This window comes from Triturus cristatus, chromosome 2_1 (genome assembly GCF_964204655.1).
Source record: "Triturus cristatus chromosome 2_1, aTriCri1.1, whole genome shotgun sequence".
Lineage (NCBI taxonomy): Eukaryota > Metazoa > Chordata > Amphibia > Caudata > Salamandridae > Triturus > Triturus cristatus.
The window spans coordinates 1,059,478,660-1,059,495,830 of record NC_140581.1 but is presented as its reverse complement, the minus strand read 5'-3'; positions in this window follow the sequence as shown (position 1 = coordinate 1,059,495,830).

The following is a 17,171-nucleotide window of genomic DNA, read 5'->3' as shown; positions in this document are numbered from 1 at the left end:
TTAAGTTCATGTCCCGGAGCCGGCGCTTAACACCCAGGAAACTCAGTCTCTGTTTCTGGACCGCTTGAGTGAAATCGGGATAAAAGTTCACCTCCATATTTTCCAGCTTAATCGGCCCTTGCAGTCTGGAGGCTTGCAAGATCGCGTCCCTGTCCCGAAAGTTAAAAATCCGGGCAATGAGAGGCCGCGGAGGGGCTCCGACCTTCGGCCTTCCCCCGGGAACTCTGTGGGCCCTCTCCACGGCAAAGAATTTACTCAGTCCCCGAGGCTGGAGATGGGTAGCGATCAGGTCCTCTACAAAAAGATCCGCCGCCGCCGCTTCCTCCCGTCCCTCGGGTACTCCGATGATGCGGATGTTATTCCTCCGGGCCCGACTCTCGGAATCTTCCAGGCGCCGATCCATAAGCGCACTCGCCTGACGAAGTCGGTGCACCTCCGTTTGGAGGGCCGCCACCTCAGTCGTGAGGCCCGACGCGGTGTGGGCCAAAGAATCGACCCGGTCGTTGGTCTTGGAGAGATCAGCCCTCACCAGGTTGACATCAACTAGAACCGCGTCGATTTTATGGGCTAAGGTGTCAAACCGCTGGCCCACCGAGGCCTTCATCTCAGCAATGGCGCCCATGACGTCTTGCAGAGTCAACTCTGTGGGCAAATCCGGGGCATCCGGGGGGCACTCAGAGGACTTGTGCGGTCCACCGGGAGATCCTTTCGGGAGGGTATAGCGGTCCATGACGTTGGCCTGATGTGCGGCGCCACGCCGGGTCGACTTGGCCTTCAACCGATCGCCATCTTGTTTCGTGGCCATCGTCGCGGGTCTCACACTCTCACCAGCCGCGCAGTAAAAGGCAAGCAATCAAGGCCACGGGCTCCGGGGGGTCACCCCAGGACGGCGGAGCGGGCCACAGCAGGCAGGCAGGCTGGGTCACCCAGCGAGGCCACCCCAACACAAAGAGCGCCGCGATCCCACTTGCAAAGACGGCAAGGGGGCGCGAAAGTGAAAGTGAAAGTGCGGGGTACGCGACTCGCCAGGCCCAGCCCGCCGTTGTTGTTCACTTTGCCACCGGGTCGCCCCCAAACGCGAGTCTGGGGTCAGGAGCGAAGGAGGCCGCAAACTTCAATCGGTGCTCACTCCGGCACCCGAGGTCAGATTCGAAAACGGGAAACGGGTACCACCTCGGCTCAGGCTCACCGACACAGTCCCCTCAACCGATGCAGGATGAAGACAGGATAAACGTAGGAGGTCGCGGAGGTCCTCGGGAGCCTCGCACCCATGCGGCCATCTTGGTTGCGCGCTAGGCTCCTCCCCTTCTGGGGGGACTATCTTGCTTAGGTTTCTATGGTCATAAGACCTATCCCTATCTCTAGGAATGTTGCTGCCACCAGTGGGTTCTGACCCACACAATTTTTGCTCTCTGGCCAGAGCAAGCTTCTCTTTGGCAAGGGCAAGTTCTTCCCTTTCAATCCTCAGTTTGGCTTCCCTCATTCTGGCCTTCTGCTCTCCCCTCTGGGGGGAAGTCATCCCCCTGTGGGATGAAGCATTGGAGCTTCTTGAGTGATAGGAGTGGAGAGAGTCCCCTGAGGGAGATCTACCCCTTCTATCTCTCTTTTTAAGATTACTTGGGGGCCTGTAAGGGAAGCTCCCATGCAAGCTCTCATGTAAGCTTAAGTTAGCCTGACTAAGTCTTCTGACTGGGGTCTTGCTACCTCCCTCTTCTTCTGAAGTCTCTTCTGACTCATCTGTATCACTTAAGTCAGGGGTCTCTTCTGTGGAGGGGAGGCCCTTAGCTACAGCTATGGCACCATACTTGGCAGCTCTTTCAGCATCATAGGCCTCCAGAAGCTCCACTAGCTGTCTAAGGATAGGGTTGGAACCCTGTTTTAATCTCCTGGAGGTACACAGTTGTCTCATCTCCTGGAAAGTGAATGCATCATATCTAGAGGGAATCTGTCTAGGATTCTCCTCTCCTGAGGGAGTATCAGTGTGATCTCCATTCAGGGACATGATTCTAGTGAGGGTGTGGTGTGTGCACCTACCTACACTAGTTGTATCTACTAAACCTCTCTAGTAGTTGTAGTCAGGGTGTGCTAGGCCCTTCAACCTACAACAACTAAGTCCAGTAGGACTTAAGTATTTATAATCTATGTTATATGTACCTAACAATATCTGTGTGATCTTTCAATTTAGTATCTCAAGATTACAATGGTATTACAACAGCAAGCTCAGATCCCAACCGCTGCTCACCAATGTGAGAAGTTGGCCTGATATATGATTGTATCAGTCCAAACAACCCTTATGGTGATTGGTTGTAAAGTCAACCTTATAGACCAGCTATCCTAGTGGTAGCATGGACAAGAGCAGTCTTAGGCTAAACTCTGTATGGCATGTGAAGCCAGCTGTTATACCATTTGTAATCCCTTGAATACCAAATGAAAGGACACCACAACAGATATATATAAAAATAGAATGTATTTATTCTAGTCAAACCCTCAGCACTCTTTATGAGATTCGAGGTAAGTACAACACAGTCTTATTTAAGCATACATTAAATCACACAGGTAAGTAATACAGTTAGGCCCTAGGGGCCACGCAAACCATATACTAAGTAAGTGGTATAAGAACCACTGTCACGAACACAGGATAGGCCTAGGCCTAGGGAATCGCTGGGGCTACACTATACTACCAAAGGTTAGGAAGTGGGAGGCCCACGGGATTCAGGTGCAGAGTGGAAACACTCACGCGTAATGCGTAAAAGTCGATAGAAATAGTAGTTATTAGAAATTAACAGTTTTAGGACACTTCTGGAGTAACTAGGAAGTCGAGACTTGGAAACTAGACCCTAGGCAAGTCAATACCCTTGTGAGCACCGGAGTACTCAAGTTACCTAGCCCACGGGCTGCGGGTGCATAGGTGTGAACTTGCGTCGGGTTTCGTCGTTGACTCCTATGGATGCCTGAAGGAAAGTTGCTGACAGGCAGTCAGTGAAGAGTGTCCGGTGGATCATAAGGATGGAATCAAGAAGGAAGGATACCTGCAAGCAGAAGGGACAGAGTCTAGGTCACCAGCCAGGAGCCGGGAAGGAACCAGGAAGGAACCAGGCGATGTCGTGAAGATGCAGGTGAAGAGGTGAAGCTTGTCGCAGCAGCCACGGGTACCAGGAGACGTCGAGGATGACCAGGACCATGAGGCGAGCTCTCCCTCAAAGGCTGTTGCTGTCGGCGGAGTCGATGTCGAGTTAGGACCCAACAAGCCTTGGCAAGCGGAACCCACGCAGGATGGAGGACTTGCTTCTGGGGCAGACCAGGAAGGTCTGGGGTGCTTCTCTTTCACAGAGGAGCGGGTGCCAGTCTGGAGGAGCCGGACCAGCAAGTTGAAAACAAAGGTTCGTCGTCGCAGAGGCTACTAGCCAACGGGCCAGCACCCGGACAACACGTCGAGCAACTCAGGTGCAGAAGGGCCCCACGCAGAACACGTGAAGTGTGGGGAGCTGATCTTCTTTGCAGATGGTGCTCGGGATTGGGGCTTCTCAAATCCCCAAGCACAGCCTCGAGGAAGCCTCAGAAGTCACGCTAGTCAGTTACTAGCCACTTTTCCCAAGTCGCCGGTCCCACGTCCCTCGTCGCCTCCACGGGTTTCAGCTTCGCTGCAGATGTGGATCTGGGTCAGAGGTGTCTGGAAATCTCGGCGCTGGTCAGTCTCTGCAGTCGTCCCTCGTAGGATCAGTCGCAAAGCAAGCAGCGGTCGCTGGATGGTGCCTGGTTGCCCAGGGTGGTCACTCCTTGGCCACAAGGGAGATTTCTTCAGTCTTCTTCCTGAGGTCGAATGTCGAAGGTCCAGAGTTTCTGTTCAAGTTGCAGATTCAGGTTAATCTAATCTAGTAGGGCTCAGCTACCTACTGATATACTGGGCTAGTGGGCTGGGCTACCTGCAAGGGCCCTCCTATGGGTGGGACCAGGAAGGGGAGTGGCTACACCCCCTTTCCTTTGTCCAGTTTCGCGCCAGAGCTGGGGCTGGAGTGCCCCAGCGCCGGTTTGAACTGGACTATGCATGGGACACCTTGTGTGCCCCAGGCAGGTCTCATTCCTTTCAGCCCTCCCTGCCCCAATACACTAAAGTCTGTCTGGGGAGGTGCTAGCACCTCCCCAAGCAGGCAACCTATTGTCCAGGCCTCCCTGGCTGGGACGGCTCCCAGCTGCAGGAGGTCAGACTCGTGTCTGTGGCAGCAGCATCCATTTTGTGATGCTGAGGCTTTGGTGAGAGTTAAACAGCAACGTAGGATTTTAACATGTCTCTCCCTCTAGAAGGGAGGAATAATATCCTCAACACCAGAAATGGTATGGGGGTATTATTCCAAAGTGTTAGACACCTTACACAACATGTTTTGATAAAGCCAAACCATAGTTACCAGAACCGTTTAAGATTATAAGGTACTTTAAGAGTATATGGTAGGCTATATCATAGAACAGCTATAAGGACATGGTTCTGAAAGCTGCAGACAGGCTCAGCTCATGCTAGAGCACCATCTCACATGTTACCAAGCACTCTGCCTCCAGGATTATTAAGGCCTGCCATAGGAGTGGCTCACAGGTACACATGTGTCTATTTTAAGGGTAGATATAGGTATACTATATCTAAGCAAGGGGTGATTACAGGACCTTGCCCCAGCTGAGTGATCAGCCAGTTGTGTCTGATTGGAAGGCCAGACCAGGGGTGGCATAATACATGCTGCAGCCCCTGGGGGGCCTAGGGTACACCTATGCCCTGGGTACCTAGGGTACACTGTACAGGGTCCAATAAGGTGATCCTTACCAATTGGGTATGTACCTAGGGTACATGGAGTCCATTTTAAAGAGAGAGCAGACAGCCTGAGACCCTGAATGGCAGGATCTCAGGCCAACTAAGTCGAAAAACCAGCTAGACACTAGGCAAGAAGTTGGGGGTAACCATAGTCAGATATCCACCTTCCTACAATCCTGACCTTCTTCATTCAATTGTGACAGTACAGCCCCAACCCCCAATTTAGATGCATACGTTTGAACAATGAACTTCTTGGAGTAGTCAGGACTCTGCAGAATGGGAGCAGTACACATGGCCTGCTGGAGGTCATCAAATGCTTTTTGACAGATAGCTGTCCACTAAACCTTTTTGGGCATTTTCTTAGAAGTTAAGTCATTCAAGGGTGTCACTTTTGATCCATACCCTTTGACAAATCTCCTATAGTACCCAGTCAGGCCTAAGAAGGCTCTCATCTGAGTCTGGGTAGTTGGAGCAGGCCATTACATTATGGTCTGGATCTTCCTCTGCAATGGTTGCCCAGGTACACAACCTGACTCTGCCATTTCTGGCACTTAGTAGCCTTGATAGTTAGGCCTGCTTTTTGCAGGGCCTCCAAAACATTCCTTAGGTGGACCAGGTGATCCTCCCAGGTGGAGCTAAATACAGCAATATCATCTAGATATGCTGCACTAAAGGCTTCCAGCCCTGTGAGAACTGTATTCACCAAACTTTGGAAAGTGGCAGGTGCATTCTTCAAACCAAAGTGCATTACCACAAATTGATATTGCCCACTAGGGGTAGAAAATGCTGTCTTTGGCTTTGCATCATCAGCTAGTCTGATCTGCCAGTAGCCAGCTGTCAAGTCAAATGTGCTAAGGTACTTGGCTGAGGCCAAAGTATCTATAAGCTCATCTGCCCTTGGTATTGGATGGGCATCAGTCCTAGTGACTGCATTGAGACCCCTGTAGTCCACACAAAACCTCATCTCTCTTTTTCCACCACTGGTGTGAGGTTTTGGCACAAGGACCACTGGAATAACCCAAGGGCAATCTGAGGGTTTAATCACACCCAAATCCAACATTTTCTGGACTTCTGTCCTGATACAGTCCCTGAAATGGTCAGGTTGCCTATAAATCTTATTTTTAATAGGCAGACTGTCCCCAGTGTCCACTTCGTGAGTTCACCAGGTAGACTGACTTGGAGTCAGTGAGAACATGTGTCTGAACTGATTGAGAACCTGTCTGCAATCAGTTTGCTGCTGGGCAGTGAGACTGCCTGCCAAGGCTACACCATCAACTGACCCATCATCAGGGTCCTGTGAGAGGAGATCAGGGAGTGGGTCACGCTCTTCCTCCTGTCCCTCATCAGTTGCCATGAGCAAGCCCATGTCAGCCCTGTCCACAAATGGCTTTAGCCTGTTGACATGGGGAACCCTATGGGGACTCCTGGGAGTTCCTAGGTCTACTAAATAAGTAACCTCTCCCTTCTGTTCAACAATAGTGTGGGGTCCACTCCACTTGTCCTGGAGAGTTGCTGGGGCCACAGGCTCCAACACCCACACTGTCTGTCCTGGATGGTAAACAGTCAGTACAGCCTTTTGGTCATGCCAGGCTTTTTGCAGTTCCTGGCTAGCCTCCAGGTTTTTGTTTGCCTTTTTCATGTACTCAGCCATCCTGGAGCGGAGACCAAGTACATAGTCCACTATGTCTTGCTTTGGGGCCTTGAGAGGTAACTCCCATCCTTCCTTCACCAAACACAATGGACCCCTGACAGGGTGACCAAGCAGAAGCTCAAACGGGCTGTAGCCAACCCCCTTCTGAGGCACCTCCCTGTATGCAAATAAAAGGCAGGGCAAGAGAAGGTCCCATTTTCACCTAAGCTTCTCTGGGAGTCCTTTGATCATGCCCTTTAAGGTTTTGTTGAATCTCTCAACTAAACCATTGCATTGCGGGTGATAGGGTGTGGTGAACTTGTAGTTCACTCCACACTCTTTCCACATAGTAGATAAGTAACTAGACATGAAGTTTGCATCCCTATCAGATACTACCTCCTTTGGAAATCCTACTCTTGAGAACACACTCAAGACAGCTCTTGCCACTACAGGTGCTGTAGTGGTCCTTAGGGGAATTACTTCTGGATACCTGGTGGCATGATCTACTACCACCAGTATAAATCTGTGCCCAGATGCTGTTTGGGGATCCATGGGACCAACAATGTCAATCCCTACCCTTTCAAAGGGCACCCCCACTACAGGTAGTGGTATCAGGGGGCACCTTTGTAGTGCCACCTGCTTTGCCACTTGCTTGGCAGGTTACACAGGAGCAACAAAACTCCTTTGTGTCTTCAGACATGTGGTGCCAGTGAAAGTGAGGAACAATTCTGTCCCAAGTCTTGTTCTGGCCTAAGTGTCCTGCTAGGGGAATATCATGGGCTAGTGTCAATAGGAAACCCCTAAACTTCAACGGTATAACCAACCTCCTGAATGCACCAGGCTTGGGGTCTCCACTCTCTGAATATAGGAGTCCATCATCCCAATAAACTTTATGGGTGCCACTAGCATTCCCAGCAGCCACATCAGCAGCTTGCTGTCTGAGGGTTTCAAGAGAGGGGCAGGTTTTCTGCTCCTGGCTCAGATCAGACCTGGAAGGGCCCCCTGTTACTAAGAACTCAACCTGGTCAGGTTCAAGCCCCTCTGGGACAGTTTCTTCTGCAGGCTCAGGATCATCTCCCTGAGGAGACTGACCAGTATCCTGAGACAGGTGGGAAGGCTCTGCCTTAACCCTACTGCTCCTCCTCTTGTGAGGCACCTGGTCCATTATTTCAGAATCCAGGGCCTGTCCAGCTTTTTACATGTTTGCCTGTGACCTGGTCACAGCAAAAACATGTGCAGGGATCCCTAATATTTCTGCATGTGTCCTGAGCTCCACTTCAGCCCAAGCAAGCACTGTACTGGTAGGTCCGCACTTACCACAACCTTCTTAAGGCCAGTTACCCCTCCCCAGGAGAAGTTAACAACTGCCAGAGAATGGTCTGTTCTGACATTGCTAGCATTGGTCACTTGGTACATTTCACCAAGTATAATCTGCCCAGGATCCACAAGATCTTTTGCCACCATTGTGACACTTGCTCCTGTGTCCTTGAATGCCCAAGCTTCTACTCCATTAATTAAAGGCTTCTGTCTGTATTTGCCCAGGTTACTGGGGCTCACAAAGGGGGACATATCCATGCCTCCATCACTGACAAGCAGAGCCTGAGTTGGTACTCTGACTAGGCCAGAGTCCATCTTAGAACCCAGGGTCAACCCTACTACACCCTTATTCTGTGTATTCCCACTACCAATTGTAGCTGCACTAGGGGGAGCAGGTGCCTTAGGGGCATTGGTGGGGTATGGAGTATTTTCTTTGGCCTTGGTGCAGTCACTAGCCCAGTGAGTTTTCTGTTTACAGATTTTGCACCAGGGCTTCTTTTGGCATTTACCCTTTCCTAACTGTGAATCCCAACCTGAAGAAGATTTTTGGGGCCCTTGAGAAGACTTCTGGTCTTTACCCTTGTCCCCACCCTTGTCAGAGTTTTTGGAATCTTGCTTCTTTGGGTCACCAACCTGGTTCTGACCCATTTGTCTGCCTTCTTTCCCAATTCTTGGGGAGAGGTCAGATCAGAGTCTACCAGGTACTGGTGCAACAGCTGATTTTGACAATTATTAAGAATCTGCTCCCTCGTTATCAGATTGTACAATCCTTTGAAGTGCCAAATAACCAACCTTCCAGAGCCTTAGCAGCACAGTCAACAAAGTCAACCCAGTCCTGATTTTGTGCTTTTTGGGTGTCTCTGAACTTTAACCTGTATTGTTCAGTGGTTAGGCCAAACCCATCTATTAGAATTTTTTGAAGACTTTGTAGTCATCAGCATCCTCTTCTCTTACAGTAAGGAGCTTGTTTCTACCTTTGTCTGCAAAGGAGAGCCATAAGATTGCTGCCCACTAACCTCGAGGGAGCTTCTGTACTTTACAGGCCCTCTCCAAGGCAATTATCCATTTGTGGATGTCATTCCCACGCTGGTAAGGAGGGACAATCTTACTTAGGTTTCTATGGTCATAAGACCTCTCCCTATCTCTAGGGAAATTGCTGCCACCAAGGGACACTAGTCCCTCCTTTTTACTAGCTCTGTAGAGCTCCAGGCCTTCCCTATCTAAGGCCATCTGCTGCTTTCTGAGGTTGAACCTGTCTTGCTCATACTTCAGCAGTCTCTCTCTCCTCTCCTGGGATGTTTCCCTCCCTCTGTGAGAAGAAACAGAGGTTCCTATAGAGGAGTTAGACTGGATAGATCCCCTTGACAGAGATCTATCCCATCTAGCCCTCTTGTCAGGCCTACCAGGAGGAATAAAGGAAGTGGCATTATTTTCATCCTCCTCATCCTCATCCTGGTGGTCTGTGTTCACCAGAGTCTGGTCATTGTCACCAGTCTGGTCAGCATTAGAGTTAGGGTCAGGGGAGTTTCCACCCCTGGACCTACCCTCAGGGGCTGCCCCACCCACACTGTCTAAATCATCAGGCCCACTAGGCCCTGTGATATCATCCAGTTTTAGTATCTTTATGAGATGCTGCGTGGATGGACTTTTGCCTGTCTTCAGATTCCTAATGGAACATAAGGCCCTAAGCTGAGCAAAGGAGAGATCCTCAGATTTATGGGTAAGGAGCTCACTGGTTCCTGGTAGGGACCCACTGGTTCCTGGCTGGTTAGACATTACTAATGTGATGTGGTGTATTGCACTACCTACACTAGTGTGGCCTACTAAACTCTATTGAGTTGTAGAAAGGGTGTGCTATCCCTTAACACACAACTCTAAGTTCAGTAGGACTTACTGTAGCTAAACTTGATATTATATGTACCTCAGGTACCTTTAGTGGTTTTCAGTTGATCAATTCAATTGAGATTATCTGGTAAAACAATAGCAAGCTGGAATCCCACACGCTGCACACCAATGTGAGAAGGTGGCCTGATATATGCTGTCCACTAGTTCTAGTGGGCACCTTGTATAAGTCCAAACAACCCCTTATGGTGATGGGTTAAAGACAACCTTTATTGAAAGCTCTCCTAGTGGTAGCTATGGAGAGCAGCCTTCAGGCTAAGTCTTGAAGGAATGTAAAGCAGCTTGTTTTACCAGTCTATAATCTCTTGAATGATCAAATGAAAGGACAACCACACCAGGTATATATTTAAAATATATGTATTTAGGTTAACACACACCCCTCTAGTCTCTTTATGAGACTGGAGTTCGAAGTACTTAAGTTACAAGATAGCAAGCAACGAGGTCCCCTCAGATCTCTTCACCCATGTGTACATATTGGCTACGGCAGGTGTTGCTGGGTCAGGATCTTTCACCTGGCAATCCCTCTTAAAGTGTCCCACATTGGGGATCTTGAAGCAAGTCACCATCTTGGTTTGGAACCAGTCTGTGGAGAGTTCTTCTCTCTTTCTGGGTTAGAACTGTGCTGCCGTGGCCCTTGGTAAACCCTGTTAGCTAACCACATACCAATCAACACTGCAAATGTCTCTGGATCCCTCTCTGTCAAATCAGAGAGGTATTGCCTGAGTGGAGTAGAGCACTCCTCCTTAAGTTGCTCTGTCATCATCAACAGGTTAGAGGACTGAAAGTCCTTGGCCTCCATCCCTCTTACCCACTGATGTAATGCACTCTAATTCCAGGTGAAACAGAACACCTTCCACTCTCTTGCAGTCACGGTATCTCTGAAGGTACTGAATTGACTTTAGCCCAAACTGCCTACTGAGAGCTTCCTTCATTCGCTCATAGACATCTGGTCTGCCACAGGCATTCTCCTAATGACGGCTGTACCTTCCAATGGCATGCGCCCCATTAAGGCAGCTGCCTTAGATACCTTATGTAATGCCTGTGAGAAGGTGGCCTGATATATGCTGTCCACTAGTTCTAGTGGGCACCTTGTATAAGTCCAAACAACCCTTTATGGTGATAGGTTAAAGACAACCTTTATTGAAAGCTATCCTAGTGGTAGCTATGGAGAGCAGCCTTCAGGCTAAGTCTTGAAGGTATGTAAAGCAGCTTGTTTTACCAGTCTATAATCTCTTGAATGATCAAATGAAAGGACAACCACACCAGGTATATCTTTAAAATATATGTATTTAGGTTAACACACACCCCTCTAGTCTCTTTATGAGACTGGAGTTCGAAGTACTTAAGTTACAAGATAGCAATCATCAGTAATATCACAAATACACGTTTGGGCCCTAGGGGCGTACCAAACTATATACCACAATAGTGGTATAAGAACCACGACTGGGATAGACACTAGGTCTATAGCCTCCAGAATCACTGGGACCCCAAGGAACCACCCAAGGGAGTGACACAGGGGACCCACGGGGACTGTATGCAGTGTGTAAACACAACCACGGGTTCCCGTTATCTTCTTTGGGCAATGTCGCGGTTGGAAATTTAAAGATTAGGGACACTTCTAATCGAGTCAGGACCAAACCCTTTTGGACTTAGGTAGTTCTAGGGCTAGCACCCATGAGAGCACCGGAGTACTCGAGTTACCTCACCCAGGGAAGCCGGGTGCATAGGTGTCTTTTGGTGTCGGGTCGAATCGTCGATTTCAATCGGAGCCTGCAAAGAACTGCTGCTGCCGTGAAGAGGAAAAGTGTCCGAAGACATCCAACCGTGGATCTAGGATGTGAGGAACCTGAAAGCAGAGGAGACAGAGTCTGGGTCACTTGCCAGTGACCTAGGGCAGGATGGACCAATGCCCACAGATGTCGGGTGCTTCAGGTGAGTTGATGGGTGTCTTGACTCTTCAGCCACGAGGTCCAGGAAGCGTCCACGAAGTCCACGAGCCGGATTCGAGCTGTCCCACGAAGTCTGTCGAGTGCTGCGGTGCCGGCGACCAGAATGGACCCAACAAGTCTTGGCAACGGCAAGTCACTGGAAATCAGGGAAAGGACTGCGGTGCAGACCAGCAAGGTCTGATGGACTCACCCAGCAAGGGTAAGTAAGGGCACGTCTGGAGCAACCAGGAGAGCCCAAGAAGAAAAGGAGTCGCCTTTGTGGGGACCTGCCTGCCAACGGGCTAGTGATCGCGAAGGAGCATCAAGCGGTCGCACTTGAAGCTGGCCCGTGGGTCATTCGTGGAGTGGAGGCCAACAGTCATCGGCGCAGGAGATGCTTAAGGCTGGGGCTATTTGAAAGCCAAAGCACAACTTCAAGGAGGACCAGGAAGATAGTGTTGCTGCAAAAGTTCATGGTGTCCAGGGGTCACAGTTCCACGTCACCCACGATAGCCACGGGCCTCAGCTTTGCTGTGGACTCAGAGTAGCCTCGGGGAAGTCTGGAAATCCACCTCTGGTGATGCAAAGACTTCGGCGTCTGGCGGGAGCTTCAGCGATGCAGACCGGTCAGATGCTTCTTTGGTGCCTGCCAAGCAGGGGAGTCACTCCTTGACCCCAAGGGAGATTGCTTCAGTCTTCTAGTCAGGATAGAACGTCGAAGGTCCAGGATGTACGTAGCAGAGTTTCGTCCAGGGTAATCTACAGTCCTAGGGACTGGATTCCTATACTTATAGTAAGTTTAGGGGATGGACTAACTCTAAGGCCCCACCTATGGGTGGGCCAGGAAAGAGGGGTGGTTACACCCATTTCCTTTGTCCAGTTTCACACCAGAGCAGGGGCAGGTAGCCCCTGATACCGGTTTGAACTGGAGTATGCACAGGGACACCAAGTGTGCCCCCAGTGCAGGACTTCAAAGCACCCAGCCCCAATACACATCAGCCTGTCTGGGGAGGTGGTCACACCTCCCTTCGACAGGAAACCTATTGTCCAGGTCTCCCCTGCCAGAGTTTCGGTCAGCAGCAGGAGGCCAGACCCGTGTCTGTGGCAGAGGCATCCATTTTGTGATGCCAGGGCTCAGGAAAGTCCTACCGGGTTTAGCCAGTGTGAACATGTCTCCCCCTCTAGAAGGGTGGAATGCTACCCCCTGCCGCCAGAATGCGTGGGGGGGGGGTAGTATTCCAAAGCGTTTGACACCAAACACGACATGTTTTGATGCAGCCATTCCAAAGTTAGCATTTATCGTGAGGTTATAATGCACTTAAGAGTATATGGTATGGCTGTATCACAGAACAGCTATAAGGAAGTATTTCTGAAAGCTGCAGAGGGGCTCAGCTCATGCTTGGGCACCCTCTCACATAAAACCAAGCACTCTTCCTTCAGGATTGTCAAGGCCTGCCATAGGAGTGACTTATAGGTTTATATGTGTCTGTATAGGGTAGTGATATAGGTAGCCTATACCACAGTAAGGGGTGCAAGCACACCATTACCCAGGCTGCGGTAGCAGACCTGTGGTGTAATTTTGGAGTGCTTCCCAGGCGTGGCATAATATAAGCTGCAGCCCCTGGTAGGCCTCTGAGGTACCTATGCCCTAGGTAAATAGTATACCATATACTAGGGGCTTATAAGGCACTCCAGAATCCAATTAGATATGTACCTATTGTACATGGAAACCATTTTAGAGAGGAAGCAGCTAGGCTGTGGTCCTGATTAGCAGGGCCACAGCCAGACTAAGGTCGAAAAACAGTGAAACACCAGCAAAAAGTGGGGGTACCCATGTGAAGCTGATCCTACTCTCCTACAATGCCTGTGCCTTACAAGTGACTTCAAAGTTCACAAACCATTCCAAAATGTCCTGACCTTCACATACACATACACAAGATATTTTGGAACCTTCGCCATAACCTAGTCTGAACTGGATGTAAAGTCACTTATCCCAGATGGAGTTGTAATTGCTGAGATCCTAGGTTTTTCTCTCTCAAGAGCTATCTTTTCCCTCTCCAGCTCTCTTTACTTTTCCTTCTGTATCTTCTCCGACTCTCTCTTTTTTCTCCCTTTTTTCTCTTCCCTCTCTTGCAATTTCTTATCCCAGGCCCATTCCTCCTGTCTCTCCTACCGCCCCTGCTCTGGTTACGGGTGAGCTAGTTTACGCTTCTCCCTCTCAAACTCTGGCTTTCTCACCTTCCTCAGTCTCAACCTTCTCAAGTGATAACTGCAAGCTCAGGGTGACTAAACCCACCCAAGGGATTCACTCCTGAATAGGTGACAGTGGTACCCTAGAAATTCGAGGTTGTGTACACACCTGAGGTATTCTAGAAATGAAAGGTGCTGAGTGTTCAGGTGAAACGCTAGAAAATGCATTAGGGGACACACTCACTGTGTCTATGGGATAGATCTGTGCTACTGGGATCCTAGAGCCTGAATCCACAGCCCCTTTCCTGAGTTCCTACCATGGTTCCCTCCCCAAAGTGAACAACAGTCTCATCCCTTTAACCCAGTGCCTCAAACTGGTCCCGAATGAAAATAGGAAGGACCTCTCTGTCCCCACTCCTAGAGTTCTCCACCGTCTGTCCCTACATAAATACTTCAGATGATCTATGGACATGGTGCTGAGTTAAGTTATCAACGCTGTGTTCGTTGTGTATGCATGTTCCCTTTGTGTGCAAAATAAACTAGACTTATTTTATTGCTGGCGCAAATTGTAAGCGGTCAATGTTACACCTGTATCCAGGTTCCACCGTTTGCGGCCAGTTGTCAGAACCCCTTTCAGAGGGCCTTGAGGCAAGCAGGTGTTACTGGGTCCAACGGTGGGGGCAGAAGTATATTACTCCTGATGTCCTGGGGCCTGCCATACTATGGATTCTGAGAACCTGGGCCCAGTACCCCTTCTGCACCTGACTCTCAGTAGTAACGTAGCCGAGCAGTCCAAAGCTCCCTCAGGGGGAGATGGATACGGGGTAATGAACACAAACTCACCACTCAAAAGGCGTGCAGCAGTAGCAATAAATCATTGTACTGCCAAATACTCACTTTTATGAAAAAAGGAAGTATTTTATTTTTATCGTTTACTAACACAAAGGAAAAATATGGCATTCACAAATGAAAGCAGACACAAAAAATGGGCAAAAGGAAAATAGCATGGTTTTCCTCTGAGTAATACATGCAATTTAGGCAAAATCATTCATACTATATGATTTACCCAGTGGTGCTTGTCTACACGTAGAGATTTGCACTTGAGAGTTTTTCTCAAGTACAAAGCACATAGCAGGCACTGCTTGCTCACCTTTGTGCCCTGGCTTCTTCGGTGTGCAACTCTTGGTACATATAGCTATGCACATTTTTTTACCCTTTGCACAACACAGCACTGCTGATTTAAATCTAGCCTAAGTTCTTTGGGTATAAAGGTGCAAAATAATACATTCTCTTTCTCTGCACTCCCAGACACTGCATGGCGCTTTTGAGTAACTTTCACATCCCTAAAGCTCTTCTTGGTGTTGTTTCAGATCACATCAGCTGGGTGATGACATGCTGCCCGCATTTGTGAAACAGATACCCAGGAGGAAGCCAGGAATCCAAGAAGGCAGCCATTGTGCAAAGTGTCCTTGAGAGCTGGACTGCTGAACATGTCCATGAGGTAGAAGCCTACTAAATACGCTGCCTTGATTTTTCTGTCATTTCACTTCCGGACTCGCGTAGAACAATGCTTTACATACATTTTAAGAAGTGCCATTTATCCGAGCGTTAAATATTGCAATGGTTACTACTTCCTGTCTTCGAAGACCTTCTGTTAATGTGTATTAAGCTGTTCGTTTCCCGTCGGTGCAGATGACAGGATTGGGATACTTACAAGCCAGCGGTCTCCTCTTCCCTCCTGAATTGAGGCTCTCGGGTCGCACTACCACTCCAGTCATTTGTCACATTAACACTTTCTAGCAACAACCAATCAGCACGCTGGATATAAATAGAGATCCCCTCCAGGGGCATAGTCTTACCTGAGAACGGCAACCGCATGTGTTCCAAAGCATGGCCTCCTCGTGCCCCAGCCCTGGCAGATGGCGTCTTTTCTTAGAAGGGGAAGGGGTTCGGTGCTGTATGTCTGTCGTTACTGTAAACTCTTGGCCTTAGGAAAGAGTCTAATTAACATTTCTGGGTCAAGAAATGGAAGCGTCTTCAGGACACCTTAGCCCCCTACCCCCGCAGTGGAATCTGACACTCGCAATGCGATCCCAGAGGACGCTTAACTCCATCTATCCATCTAGATTCAAATGGATCCGCTTCCAAGAACCACCGGGCTCATTGAGAAAATGAATGTGCCTCATTTGAGTTAATAGAGAGGTGATGTGACGCTAACTCGCACATGAAATAATCACCTAGCAAGACAATGCAGTCACAATATCAAAACCACTCTATTGTCAAAGAAATATATATTTAAATGTGATGAACAACAAATTACATGGTGTTGCTGATCCACCATTTTGGTTCAAGTCTTTTTACAAGTTCAGATTAAAATGGCTTCCTGTATGCCAACTCATGAACCATGGCCAGCCATTTTCCTGATCAAAAAGCTTTACTGCTAACCCTGGGCGTAGTTCGCGTAGTCGTGCTACGCGTAGCTACGCGAAGTGCACTTTGCACGCTACGCGTAGCTACGCGAACTGCGTAGTGAGGTAGGGAAATGCTGTTTGCAATGATTGCACAGTGCCGAATGCTTGTCCGCACTGTGCAATCATTGCAAACGGCATCATGCACAGTGCAGGAAGTCGTTTTCTGCTGCTCGAGTAGATTTGTACTCGAGCGGCAGCTTTCTCAACGCGGACTGGTAGATTCTCATCGCAAGCGGTCGCGAGCATACGCGACCACTCGCAATGAGAAACCTGACCTCCCCGCGTTGAGAATCTTGCCAGGAGGTTTATTTTCCACGTTGCGCAAACTACGCACACTCCGCGAGCGTAGCGTAGTTTTCCGCCCAGGCCTACTAATGTTCTTCACCGTAGGGATCATTCTGTCTCCTTTATTGCCTGTGTGGAATTTGCAGAAATTGCTGAGTTAACATTTATTTAATTTTTTATTTTAATTCAAAAAGTGACTCACGCAGTGATGTTGGAATTCTCTAACACTAAGAGTTTGACAGTTTTAGGACACCATTAATTAGCGGCACATTGCAGAGGTCCCTTAATGTCACCCACTCGTTATATTCAAAGAAAATAGTAAAAAGACATTGCTAAGCAGCTGGTTATATGTCAGAATATATTCTGCAGAAATATTGCCTATTACAAATATATGGTACCATTGGGTCCATTTTTAAAAAAAACTTCAATGGGGAGATAATTTTGTGAATGAAATTTAGAATACAACATTTATGTCAGACAATATTAAGACCATATTATTCTACTATCATTGCACCAGGGGTTGATTAAGCTAGTTAGGTCTTTATCCCATTGCTTCCCACACTGAACAACGATAAAAAAGCTATCCATAATCAGCCATTAGGATTCAGGGGCTTTAAACTAAAGAGACTGCGGCCCAGATTAACTATATATTT